Source organism: Bubalus bubalis, chromosome 15 (genome assembly GCF_019923935.1).
Source record: "Bubalus bubalis isolate 160015118507 breed Murrah chromosome 15, NDDB_SH_1, whole genome shotgun sequence".
In the NCBI taxonomy this organism is placed as follows: Eukaryota; Metazoa; Chordata; class Mammalia; order Artiodactyla; family Bovidae; genus Bubalus; species Bubalus bubalis.
Genome location: NC_059171.1, coordinates 48,618,171 through 48,631,835, shown reverse-complemented (window position 1 = coordinate 48,631,835; position 13,665 = coordinate 48,618,171). Strand labels below are relative to the sequence as shown.

The 13,665-nt window shown below is 40.1% G+C and overlaps 1 protein-coding gene across 2 annotated transcripts in view; it reads right to left on the bottom strand.

Moving 5' to 3' along the window:
• The window catches only part of SLCO5A1 (solute carrier organic anion transporter family member 5A1), a 145,635-nt gene that overhangs the window by 39,930 nt on the left and 92,040 nt on the right, over positions 1-13,665 (bottom strand). The gene's annotated exons all lie outside the window — the stretch shown is intronic.

The window sequence follows — 13,665 nt, the reverse complement described above, 5'->3', positions numbered from 1 at the left end:
GCTCCTCTAACCATGGGATCCTCCAAGCAAGAATACTGGAGTAGGTTGCCATGACCTCCTCCAGGAGATCTTCCTGACCCAAGGATCAAACCTGAGTCTCTTACATCTCCTGCTTTGGGAAGAGGGTTCTTTTCCACTAGTGCCACCTGGGGAGCCCCACTGTGTATATAGACCTGAATCTAAAGATCTAACCACTGCAAAGTAGTGACCAGAGGGCCCTGCTTGGTTCATAAAAGGTCTGTGCACACGCTACTGCTTTCCAGAAGGAAATCTTTTAGCCACTTATTTATCCAAGCAGATTGATATGTTAATTGTCCTACTTCCTTTCTCTTATTTCCAGCATGATACCATAACAGTCAATTTTGAAGTCTTTACTCTGGATCACAATATTGCTTGCCCTTATAAAGTGTGCCTGGATGGAGTCAAGAGGTCTTTATGAAAATGATATTCAGGGAATTACCAAATATTAAAGCTACTGATGGATTTTTCCTTTTCATTCCGATTTTTGTCACCATGTAGACATTATCTGTATTGCAAATACACACATAAAATATGTTTAAGCTTATGCATCATTTGGAACAAGAAAATCTTGAATTAGAAGAGAGGAGGGCAAAATCAGATGACCCACTTATCATATAGTATCTAGAAAAATGGTACAGATGAACCTATTTATAGGACAGGAATAGAGACGCAGACATAAAGGACACGTGGACACAGGGTGGGAAAGAGAGGTAGGACAAACTGCGAAGTACCACTGACCATATGTAAAGCAGAGAGCTAGTGGAAAGCTACGGTACAGCACAGGGAGCTCAGCTCAGTGCTCTGTGATGACCTAGAGGGGTTGGGGGTGGGGGGGAGGCTCAAGAAGGAGGGGATATACGTATAACTGATTCACTTTGTTGTGCAGCAGAAAGTAACACAACACTGTAAAGCAATTATACTTCAAATTAAAAAAAAATAACTTTTAAGAATGCTTTAGGTTCAGGGAACTGCAATCATGCTGCTATTGCTATTGTGAAAAATCATAATTTGCTTTCACAGGACCCAGTGTTCACCCTCAAGATAAGACCTGCCAGCATCTATTGAGTTTACTTCTCTCTTTTCTGCTAGACTGAAAGGTTCCTGTGCATGGCAGGGACTCTTACCTTTGTTATCTTCATAACTTTCTAGCAATTTCCTAGGCCTGGAAAATAATTTGGTAATTTCAAATTTATTACATAAAGTCTTCAAATGACACTCATTTTTGTTTTCAATGATTCCTTGAAATAGTCCACATCTTGTTTTACAAACAGGAAATCTCAGATTTCATTTGGGAGCTAAAATAACTTGCTAAAATCAGTTTAAAGCTGGCAGGCACAAAATATCTAGACTGAGAAAATCTCACTGTTAACAAAATTCTGAGTTGGGCGTTTGTAGCAAAAGTTTAACTGCCAAATCACCACAGGTGACAAGTGTGGACTGTCGGTAATCCTCTAACCTCTTCTATGGTGAGACCATGAGGGTGCAGACTGTCCCACTGAAGTGAGTTGTTAGTACAGACAGAGCCACAGAATTTGCGTGTTCCACATTAAAAGTTCTCTTTAAGTAAGTTGAAAAGTGTGTGGCTTGCAAACCTAAGACTATGAATCATTACAAAATATCACCATGAGCCATTATGGTTTCCAGGTTTTGCTGTTGACTTTAGGGAAGTGGCGGGGAGGGGAGCAGAGGAGAAAGTGGGGTGAGATCTAGAAAAGACAGAAGTACGATTCACTCTCATTCACTCTCTCTCTTTCCCTCTTTCACTTCTCTTTCTGCACACATGCACACCACACACACAGACACACACATACTGATGTTGCCCATGTGCCAGCCACTGTGATAACTACTCTTTGGATAGAATTTCATCTAATTCTCAAAACTGTGTGGATTTTGAGTTGCTCTGAAAGCAGAATGTATCTGACAATCAACAGTATCTCTACCTTGTGTCATGTGTGTGTCTGTTCAGTCATGTCTGACTCTTTGCAACCCCAGGGGCTGTAGCCCCCCAGGCTCCTCTGTCCAAGGAATTTTCCAGGCAAGAATACTGGAGTGAGTTGCCATTTCCTGTTTCAGGGGATCCTCCTGACCCAGGGATCAAACCCACATCTCTTGCATCTTCTGCTTTGGCAGGTGGGTTCTTTACCAGCTGAGCCACAGGAGAAGTCTCACCTTGTGATTCATAGTCTAATTATTAATAGAAGCATTTGTCTTTCATAGTAACTCAAAATCATGGAGCATCTTACAGTGAATGGCATCTTAGGTTAGAAGGAATAGAGTAGATTCTTTCCACATTGCAGGCAAGGAAGCATCCAGTGAGTGACACAGCGGGGTAAAAAAATTCATATTTATTTAACTTTTCCAAAGACTGTGTTTCTAATCTTATGATACAAAATAAATGTTTTCCTATCAGCCAAGCCTAATTATTTTACCCCTTTTTCAAGCTTCCACTTTCCCTTGCAAATATTTTCTTATAGGAAATAAATACCAATTATTGTCAGATGGGAAAAGAAGATGAGAATAATTTTCAAGCTCAAGCCTTGAAGCTAGCAAATTTTAAATGGTGTGAGACTAGACCACATAGTAAGTATACATTTCCATAAACTACACATATATCCACAAAGTATCACAAAAACACAAAATAACTTTTGCTTTAGTATATTTCAATATCATCCTTGTGAAAAAAATCTCAGAAATTCCTTCACAGGACCCCCCTGGTGGCCCAGTTTTTTAACCAAAACCTGTCTTCCAATGCAGGGGACATAGGTTCAATCCCTGCTACAGGAAGATCCCACATGCCACGGGGCAGCTAAGCCCATGCACCACAACTACTAAGCCCACACTCTACAGCCTCAGAGTCGAAACTGCTGAAGCCCAAACACCTAGAGCCTGTGCTCTGCAACAAGATAACCCACTGCAACGCAAGAAGCCTGCACACCACACCAAGAAAATAGCCCCCGCTTGCCGTAACTAGAGAAAGTCTTTGTGCAGCAATAAGGACCCAGTGAAGCCATTAATTAATTGAAAAGAAATCCTTTCACAAACTATGAACAAGGTTGCATCATTAGAATTCATCAGTAATGCCTTTTTTTATAATTCGGTGGCTGTTTTAAGACAGAAACCAAACTCTTTCTTTCAATCCATACTATTTCGTAGCATAACATCAAGTCACATTGTAAAGGGTGTTCGACTGGATTGGGAGGATCAGCCCATGTGTGATGACATGAACAGCATGTGTCAATGAAAGCAACTGGCACCTGGAGAGAAAGGATATAGGAGTTCTTGTAGGAATTCTCCTGAAGAAGATAACCCAACAGGGCAGCAAGCCTCGAACAGGGTTGCTGCATACAGCCCACCTCCATTCCAAGTGCCAGCACCAGAGCTCTCTGGCCACAGTTTCCTCTGTCAAGAATCCGTGATGGCAAGAGTGAGGCTCATCTGCAGCTCACCAACCAAGAATGCTCTGAAATCTCGTGTGGCCTTGCTGAAATGATTAATAAAGGCTTACCAAGGAATGACACTCCTCTGAAAACTTAGCCCCCATCACGTCAGCACGGAGATAGCAAACCAAGCTCATACGGAGCCTCCACCAGGGATAAATGGGTCTCTTTCAACCATAATCACACTCTCTTCAACTCTGCCAACTCAGGGAAATAGCATAAAGCTGGAGAGAAATACGAGAACCCCAGTCTCGGGGATCCGAGGTCTTGGGAGCGCTGAGGGAAAGGTAATAAATAGGGACATTCAATAGAAGAAACAAGCCCACTTTTCATTTCAGGTTTCTGCAAAACTCTGGCTGAAATAATATATAAAATGAAATGCCACGCTGGGTCGTGAAAGGGATTCAAAAATCAAATCAAGTAAATATTTCATCCTGTATGGCTTAAAAAGCTAAGAGAGTTTTCTGCAACCAGGCAATAAAACCAGAGGGCAAAAATAACTTGATGGAATGCAAAACATCAGAGGGCTTACTTCCGTTTTTCACTGGCAAGCTTCAGGTGAAATAGCAAAAGCGTTAAACAAGTTATTGCAAAACAAGGGTGTACATTCTGTAAGGGCAATTTCACAGGAGACTAGGATCTTATGAACTTTTTCAGTGATCAAAAGAAGCCTCAAAGGAAGACCTTGGTATTAAGTTACTAGACTTAGTTTCCGTTTAGAGAAGCAAAGCCTACAGATGTGGGCTGGTGCCAAATGCAAATCCCTCTCTGGAGGCCCTGTGGGTGAGGTTCATTTTCTGTCAGCAGTTTTCAGCGTCTCCCTGTCCATTGTTGTCCAAGTCCAGAAGCTCTTCAGCCTTCCCGTCAAGAGAGTTGATGGTTATTATGCTCACGAATTGCTGAGCCACAAAACCTGGCAAAGATACCCTTCCCCTGGGAGAAGTAAACGGATTTTTCAAACTCTATTTATCCAAAATATTTTTGAGACAAACTTCTACACACCTATTTTTTAGGATGCTTTTGCCACACAACAGCCAAGTGAAAACCTAGCTCATTAAAAACCACATTAATTCTGCAAATGAACGAGCAGGACCAGTTTTGTTTAGTTGCTAAGTCGTGGCTGGCTCTTTTGTGACCCCATGGACTAGAGCCCACCAGGCTCCTCTGTCCATGGAATTTTCCAGGCAATAATACTGGAGGGGGTTGCATTTCCTTCTCCAGGGGATCTTCCTGACCCAGGGAAGGAACCCACATCTCCTGCATTGACAGGCAGATTCTTTACCACTGAGCCACCAGGGAAGCCCAAAGAGGACTAAAGAGGCCATTTAATAAAGATCATCAACTCAGTAATCTAAATACTCTGCTTTTTATTCTTTCTGTTATATTGACAGCTTCATTGAGCTATAATTCACATACCATACAACTCACCTAGTTAAATACGTGCATTCAAAGTTCTTCAGTATATTCACAGAGATATGCAACCACAATCATTTTTAGAACATGTTCGTGACCCCAGAAAGAAACCCTGAACCCATCAGCCATCATGCTCATTTCCTCCCACGCCCCTTCCTCAGCCCTAGACAACCACTAATCTATGTTCAGTCTCTATAAATTTGCCTGTTTTAGACCTTTCATGTAAATGAAGTCATAAAATACATCTGGCTGGCTTCTATCACTTAGCATGATGCTTACAAGGTTTGTGCATGCTGTAGGATATGTCGGTACTTCATTCTTATTTATGGCCAAATAATAATCCTTTGTACTAAGAAACTCCATTTGATTTATCCATTCATCAGTTGATGGACATTTAAAGTTGTTTCTATTTTTGGACACTATGCATAATGTTGCTATGAACATTCATGTGCAAGTTTTTATGTGGACATATGTTTTCATTTCTCTTGGACGTGTGCCCAGAGATGAAATTTCTGGATCACATAGTAATTCAATGCTTGAGGAAGTGCCAAACTGCTTCCCTAAACAGCTGCATCATTTGACTTTCCTACTGCCAGTGTGTGAGTTTCCAACTGCTCCACATCTTCAGCAGCATTTATTTCCACAAATAATATTTGATTACAGACATTGAGATGGGTACAAAATGGTATCTCATTGCGATTTTGATTTGTATTTCCCTGATAACTAATAAGACTGAGCATCTGTTCATGTGGCCATTTGTACATCTTTGGAGAAATATCAATTCAGATCCTTTGTCCATTTTTAATTGCCTTATTTTTCTTTTTATCACTGAATTTTAACAATTCTATATAAGGGCTTCCCTGGTAGCTCAGCTGGTAAAGAATCTGCTTGCAATGCAGGAGACCCCGGTTAGATTCCTGGGTTGGAAAGATCCCCTGGAGAAGGGATAAGCTACCCACTCCAGTATTCATGGGTTTCCCTGGTGGGTCAGACGGTAAAGAGTCAGCCTGCAATGGGGGAGACCTGAGTTCGATCCCTGGGTTGAGAAGATCCCCCAGAGAAGGGCATGGCAACTCACTCCGTTATTCTTGCCTAGAGAATTCCCATGCACAGAGGAGCCTGGCGAACTACAGTCCATGGGGTCGCAAAGAGTCAGACACAACTGAGTGACTAAGCACATAGACATATGAGGGACACAAGTACCTTATCAGATAGATGTTTTGCAAATATCTTCTCCCATCCTGTGGGTTGTTTTTTAACTTTTTTGGTGGTGTTCTTGACATAGAAAGGTTTTTAACTTTGATAAAATCTGGAAATTCCTTGGTGGTCCAGTAGTTAGAACTCCGTGTTTTCACAGCTGAGTACCTGGTTCAATCCCTAGTCAAGGAACTAATATCATGCAATCCACAGGGCATGGCTAAAATTTTCTTTTAATTAGATAAAATTCAATTTTAGTTGCATTATCTAGTTCAAAATCACAAAGACATAAGCTTTATAAATAAATACTAAAAATGTAATCATCTGCCACACAAGGAGCTAACTATACTGCCTCAGTGAAGCATCTGCAGTTGTTCAGTCGCTCAGTCGTGTCTGACTCTTTGTGACCCCAGGGACTGCCACATGCCAGGCTCCTCTGTCCATTACTATCTCCCGGAGTTTGCTCAGATTCACATCCATTGAGTCGGTGAAGCCATCCAACCATCTGCTTTTTCTTAAGTTTTGTAATCAAGAAGTCTAGGTGCTCTGACTTTGTTCTTTGTCAAGATTGTTTTGGCTATTCTAGGTCACTTGCATTTCTAAACGAATTTTAGGATCACCTTGTCAGTTTTTTCAAAGAAGCCCCCGGGAATTTTGATGAGGATTGTGTTGAATTTATTGGCGGAGTATGGCCATCCTAATAACATTGTATTCTAATTCTTGAACATGAGATGTCTTTCTATCTATTTAGGTCTTCTTTAATTTTTATGGCTATTTTGTGGATTTAAGAATATAAGAATATTTTGTGGGTTTCAGAATACAAGTTTTGCACCTCTTTTTGCTAAATCTAATGAAATCTAAGTATTTCATTCTTTCTTGCTAGTATAAATGCAACTGCTTCCTTAATTTCATTTTTGTTCACTGTTAGTGTATAGAAATACAATTGATGTTTGCATACAGACATACCTTGTTTTATTGCACTTTGCAGGCATTGCACTTTTCATAAATTGAAGGTTTGTGGCAACCATGAGTCGAGTAAATTTATCAGCACTATTTTTCAACAGTATTTGCTCACTTTGTGTCTCTCTGCATCACATTTTATAATTCTCCCAACATTTCAAACCTTCTACCAGCAAAAAGATTATGACTTGCTGAAGGCTCAGATGATGGTCAGCATTTTCAGCAATAATAATTAAGGGATGTATATTATTTTTAGATGTAATCCTATTGCAAGTCTCCTGACTGAAGGCAGATTCTCTACCATCTGAACCACCAGGGAAGTCCTTAATAGACTCCAGTACAGTGTAAATAGAGGCTTCCCTGGTGGCTCAGACAATAAAGAATCTGCCTGCAATGCTGGAGGACCTGGATTTGATCCCTGGGTTGGAAAGATCCTTTGAAAAAGGGAATGGCAACCCACTCCATTATTCTTGCCTGGAGAATTCCATGGGTACAGGAGCCTGGTGGGCTGGAGTCCATGGGGTTGCAAAGAGTCAGACACAAGTGAGTGACTAACTTTCACTTTTTTTCACACTGTAAATATAATTTTTATATGCACTGAGAAACCAAAAAAACTTTGCATGGCTTGCTTTATTGCAATATTTGCTTAACTGCAGATCCTAACCCACAATATCTCCGAGGTATTTCTGTATTAGTCTTGTATCTTACAACCTCACTAAACTCATTTACTAGTTCTAATAATTTTTAGTGCACTCTAAGATCTTTTCTATACAAGACTGGCTAATCTGTGAATAAAGATAGTTTTACATCTTTCTTTCGAATCTGAATACCTTTAATTTCATTCTCTTACCCAACTCTTCTGGGTAGAATCCCCAGTGCAGTGATGAATAGAAGTGCCAAGAGCAGACATCCTGGTCTTGTTCCTGATCTTAAGAGGAAGGCATGCAGTCTTTTGCTACTAAGTATAATGTTAGCTGTAGATTTTTTGTAGATGCCCTTTATTGTATTGTTTTTAAACCTCCAATCATTTCAATAGAGGTTGAGTTAAAATTCATTTTTGTGTTATTTATGTTTGGTATAACCCTCAGAAAGCTCATAAAAACATATAATTTTTAAAACATATATTTAATTTAATAGAAAACAGTTACTGAGTATATACTATGTTTTGGTTCTGTTCTAGATTCTGAAGATACACAGTGAATAAGCTGACAAAAAAACCCTGCCTGCATTGAGCCGATAATCTACTGTGAGGAAAAGAGACAATAAACAATACACCAATAACAAAGGAAATTGTAGTGAGTGTTGGAACATAAAATGCACCACAGAGAAAAGTGTCTAGCCTAACAAGGAAAATCAGGAGTCCTAAGAGAGGAGCTGCATTTTTAAATGGGGTATACTGGATAAGGTCTCATTTACAAGGGGCCATTTGAGCAAAAACCTAAAGGAAAGGAAGTGTAGCATGCAGAGAATAAATGATCGCCCAATTACACACTGTTTTCATCTAGCCGTCAAAATACGTTTGTGAAGATAATAAGAGATCAGAACATTTTATACTTAGAAGAAAACTCAAAAATTAATCAAAATTTAAAATTCAAAAATTAACTAGCTTGTTTGCTGAATGAGATAGCTTAAGCCAAAAAATATAAGAACTTTGGGCAAAGCAGGGACAGTTGAGATGGAAATCGTAACCAGTATGCTACATACTGCTCTCTTTTAACCTAAAGTGCTTCTTTGTTTCAAATGACATGCATATTTCCACAGGTAATGAAATCCACAAAATAAGTTTAATGAGTGAAAACATAGCCTAGTAATCTAACAATCTTCTAGTATCTTTGGAGGACATCAAACCTACTGTTAATGAGAATTTAGGCTTCAGAGACCCATTAATGGACTTCCCTGGTGGTACAGCGGATAAAACTCTGCCTGCCAAAGCAGGGGACGTGGATTTGATCCCTGGTCCGCGAAGATTTTACATGCCTCAGGGCAACTAAGCCTGCACGCCACAACCACTGAGCCCATGCACTTCAGAGCCTGTGCTCCACCACAAAAGAAGCCACCACAAAAGAAGCCTGTGCACTGCAACCAGAGAAAAGCCATGAGCAGCAGTGAAGACCTGGTGCAACCAAAAGTAGAAAAATAAAATATGTAATTCCATTTTTAAAAGTCCATTAATAAATCAACTTTAAAAAACTAGCCATTGAGTAGAAAGCAATAGAGAAGAAACATATGACATAGTTCTTACGTACCTTCCTATTGCAATGACAAGCCCCACCAACCAATGAGTCTAAATCTCTCAGCAAAACACTAGTCTCTTTCCCTCCTTGTTCAGATCTTATCTACTCTTAATTATGAATAATAAAATCATACATTTTAAAACAGAGCTTCTCTTTGGAAGGCAACAATAGATTTCAAAAGCTAAAGGAATAAAAAAAATGCAATAAATATTTTAAATTTCACCCCAAATGATACAAGTGAACCAGCTAAGGAAAAATACAGTGCAGCAACAATCAGTGCAATGTACCTTCCAACTAATAGCCAGGAGTGCTCCACCAGGTTCAAAGGTAGCCCTGGATCTTTTCACATTCTTCTTTTCACCAAAATGAAGGATATGCAAGGCACCTGGGTTTCCCAGGTAGTGCAGTGATAAAGAATCAGCCTGCCAATGCAGGAGCCACGGGAGATGCAGGTTTGATTCCTGGGTAGGGAAGATGCCCTGGAGAAGGAAATGGCAACCCACTCCAGTATTTTTGCCTGGAAATCCCATGGACAGAGGAGCCTGACAGGCTACAGTCCATGGGGTTGCAGAGTTGGACACAACTGAGCGACTGAGCACACACAGGCACACACAAAGCACATGCCAAATAAACTCATTTTTTACTCAAAACTGGAGAGGAGTAGCTGACATCTTAGACAACTGGGTGGAAACTGAACGCAACCATTAAAGATGGAGAAGTGGAGAGAATTTTAAAAAGGAGGCAATTTAACAGGTGCAACTCAAGTTTCAGCCTGTTAGAGCAGACAAGAACACTGTGTTTTAGTATTACTATTTACTAGCATGTGTTTTAGAGCTTACAAACATTTTCAAAATTATTCCCGTATAATATGAAATAATTATTTGGGTTTTTTGTTTGTTATCACAGAACCACAGAATTGGAAGTTGCAGCAGAGATTGCTATATACCTCCTGATGATGACCCTTTGTTCTTAAAGGTTCTGACCCTAAGATGGGCTGGGAGCACGTACCATAAGGTAAAATTCTCCACTGGGCAGATATTTTACATGAACACAAAGTTTCTATTGATACATTGTTCTAAGATTCTTGGGAATCTGATCTAAAAACAAAGACTTATCTACTATTAGCTATCAGCACTAGAATTGCACCTGATGCTTCTACAATACTTACTGCTGCTGCTGCTGCTAAGTCACTTCAGTCATGTCCAACTCTGTGCAACCCCACAGATGGCAGCCCACCAGGCTGCCCCGTCCCTGGGATTCTCCAGGCAAGAACACTGGAGTGGGTTGCCATTTCCTTCTCCAGTGCATGAAAGTGAAAAGTGAAAGTGAAGTTGCTCAGTCATGTCTGACTCTTAGTGACCCCATGGACTGCAGCCCACCAGGCTCCTCCGTCCATGGGATTTTCCAGGCAAGAATATACTTGAGGCAACTGTAAAGTTGCCTCCTTAATTATTTTAAACTCCCTAAAAATTTTTATACTCCCTAAAAATCTTCAGTTATTGTGTAGAATGCTTTGCCCAGTGAAGTTAATGCCAATGACTTTATTCAAAAAAAAAAAGTTAAGTACAAATTGACAGTTTGCTCATATACATACCCATTGATTACATGAATAACTATCTCTAAGAACAAGGTAGAAAGAAGAACAATAACAAAAAATTTTCAATGTCACAAAAACAGATGTTCTACTGAAAAATTTCATCAAAAGATATGGACGTTTACACAGCTGTTCCATAACCGAACGAGTCCACCAAATTCAACTGCATTTCCAAAAGGGTTTGGTATATCCATAGAATATATTTCAAGAAAATTTAGGCTAGATGGAACAAAATAATATTGACTTACTGTACACAAAACAATTATACACGAATTGTTCTTTGCTCAGGTAAGGTAAGTATGCCCCTATGTTTTCAGATATATTTCTTAATCAAAAAACCAACAGGAATTATATTCATCTTTATTGCAAATGGAGATATAAGAAAAATTTCAATACAATGACTTGAAAAAAAATTAACCATTAGCCTGAAATCTAATCCATCTAATAGTAACAAATGCAAAGAAGCCCACGTTCTACCCTCTGGCCAATGGAAAGATGCCATAATGGGAAGTTGAACCTGGCAGCAAAGCAAATTTTCTGTGGTCCATGATGAAACAGTTCAGGTTACAAAAGGACATTACTCCAACTTCTAATAATGTCAAAGCCCATGTCTCATTGTTTCGTTGAAAAGAGTAAGTTATTTCCTGTCTGTGTGGTAGTAACTACATCCTGGTTATACTTAAGGGCCAAGATGTTCACTAGGTCTGGACATGATTTTTACACGTTAACAGCATCTCAGAGGAAATGAGAAATTGTGGCAAGAGCTGGGTGTTCGGACAGTTTGTTTCCAGCCCCAGTCTGTCACTACCCATGAGGCCATGAATGCTTGAATTAGTGCCTGTGCCTTTTATTTATCTATCAACAAAACAAGTCATATTATACTCCAGCCTCTACTTTCCTCTCCTCCTCATCTTTTTCAGTAATAATCCCGGTTCTGGGACTTCTCTGGTAGTCCAGTGGTTAAGAATCCATCTTCCAGTGCAGGGGACATAGGTTTGATCCTTGGTCGGGGAACTAAGATCGCACATGCCATGGGGCACCTAAGCCCACGAGTCACAGCTACTGCGCCCACGCGCCCTGGAGTTTTCAAGCCACAGCTAGAGTAAGCCACACTCCACAGCCAACAGCCCTGTGCCACGACTAAGGCCCAACACAGCCAAATAAATACATATTAAAATAATAACAATCCTGGTTCTCCTGTCCAATTGTGGAGAACGAAATACTTGATAAATGGAGATGAAATCCAGGGTCGTTCTCATTATTAATATTTATGTTGCTTTTTACCCTCAGCAAGTCCCTTTTAAACTTTTTAAAATTTCAAAAGCCCTGTTAATAGCTGTGATAACACCAGCTATTAAATAGCTATGATTCACAGCTAGTAAAACGGAGGCTAGAGAAATTAGTTAACTCACCCAAGGTTACATGGTGAATAAATGGCAGAGGCAGGTCTTGAACCCAGACCTATGACTCCAAAATCCATCACTTTTCTCTTCTAAGATGTTGACTCACTACAAAATGGGTGGGGATCACCTCACCTCAGCAGGGTATGAACTTTTACAGGACCACACTCAGTACAAATGTCTGGAGTTTTTAAAAGGAGAAATTTAATCATCAACCTACCTTACTCTTTGACAGTCCCTCCAAAAAAAGCAAAAAGTGTGGCAATTCAACATCAGTTCTGTCACATGCACCAAAGGAGGGGGAAAAAAATCAGTTTATCTATAAAAGAAATTTAAAGGGCCAGGAAAAGATATTACATACATCCAAAGTGAAATGGCAAGACACTAACTTGAATGCCTAGAAAAAGAAGTTGCTCACAAAGATCAGAGGACTTAGTGTGGAGGAGACAGTGGGGTGTCAGTCAGTTGATCTTTGGTGAAAGGTGGTCTCATTAAACCCCTTATTCCCAAGATGAGACTGAGGACTGGAGAGGTTAACGCTTGTTGTTGTTTTTGTTTAGTCGCTAAGTTGTGTCTGACTCTTTTGCTAACCCATGGACTGTAGCCTGCCAGGCTCCTCTGTCCACGGAATTTTCCAAGTGAGAATACTAGAGCCATTTCCCACTCCAGGGGACATTCCTGGTCCAGGGATCAAACCAGAGTCCCTTGCGTCTTCTGCATTGGCAGGCGGGTTCTTTACCACTGTGCCACCTGGGAAGCCCTCATAAAGTGGGCATTAAACTTACTATTAAAAGTTACTTTGCAGCCACAGTGCTAAGCACACCATCTACATGTCCTCATTTAATCATCACAACCTGTAACTCTCATAAAAGTTAAGGAACTTGTCTGGGAACACACGCAGCCCATTGGGGTCACTATGGTGTAAGGTCTTTGAGGGTGGGATCCCTCTGTGTTCTCATCATAGTGTTTCCAGCAACTGGCACAGTGTCAGACCCATAAAAGAAGCTTCTCTGAATGTCCTTCGTTGTATGGTTTTGACTTTCAAATCATATAAACGTCTTCCATAATTTAAAAAAACAAATTTAACTTAAAAATCGAAAAATAGAAAAAAAAAAAAGTATTAGTTGCTCAGTCATGTCCGACTTTTTGCAACTCCATGATGGACTGTAGCCCACCAGGCTCCTCTGTCCGTGGGATTCTCTAGGTAAAAAAACTGGAGTGGGTTGCCATTTATGCATATATATGGAATCTAGAAAAATGGTACTGATGAACCTAGTAGAGAACAGACTTGTGGGCACAGTGAGGAAAAGAGAGGGTAGGATGAATTGGGAAAGTAGTATTGACATATATACACAATCATGTGTAAAACAGATAGCTAGTGGAAAGCTGCTAAATAACACAAGGAGCCC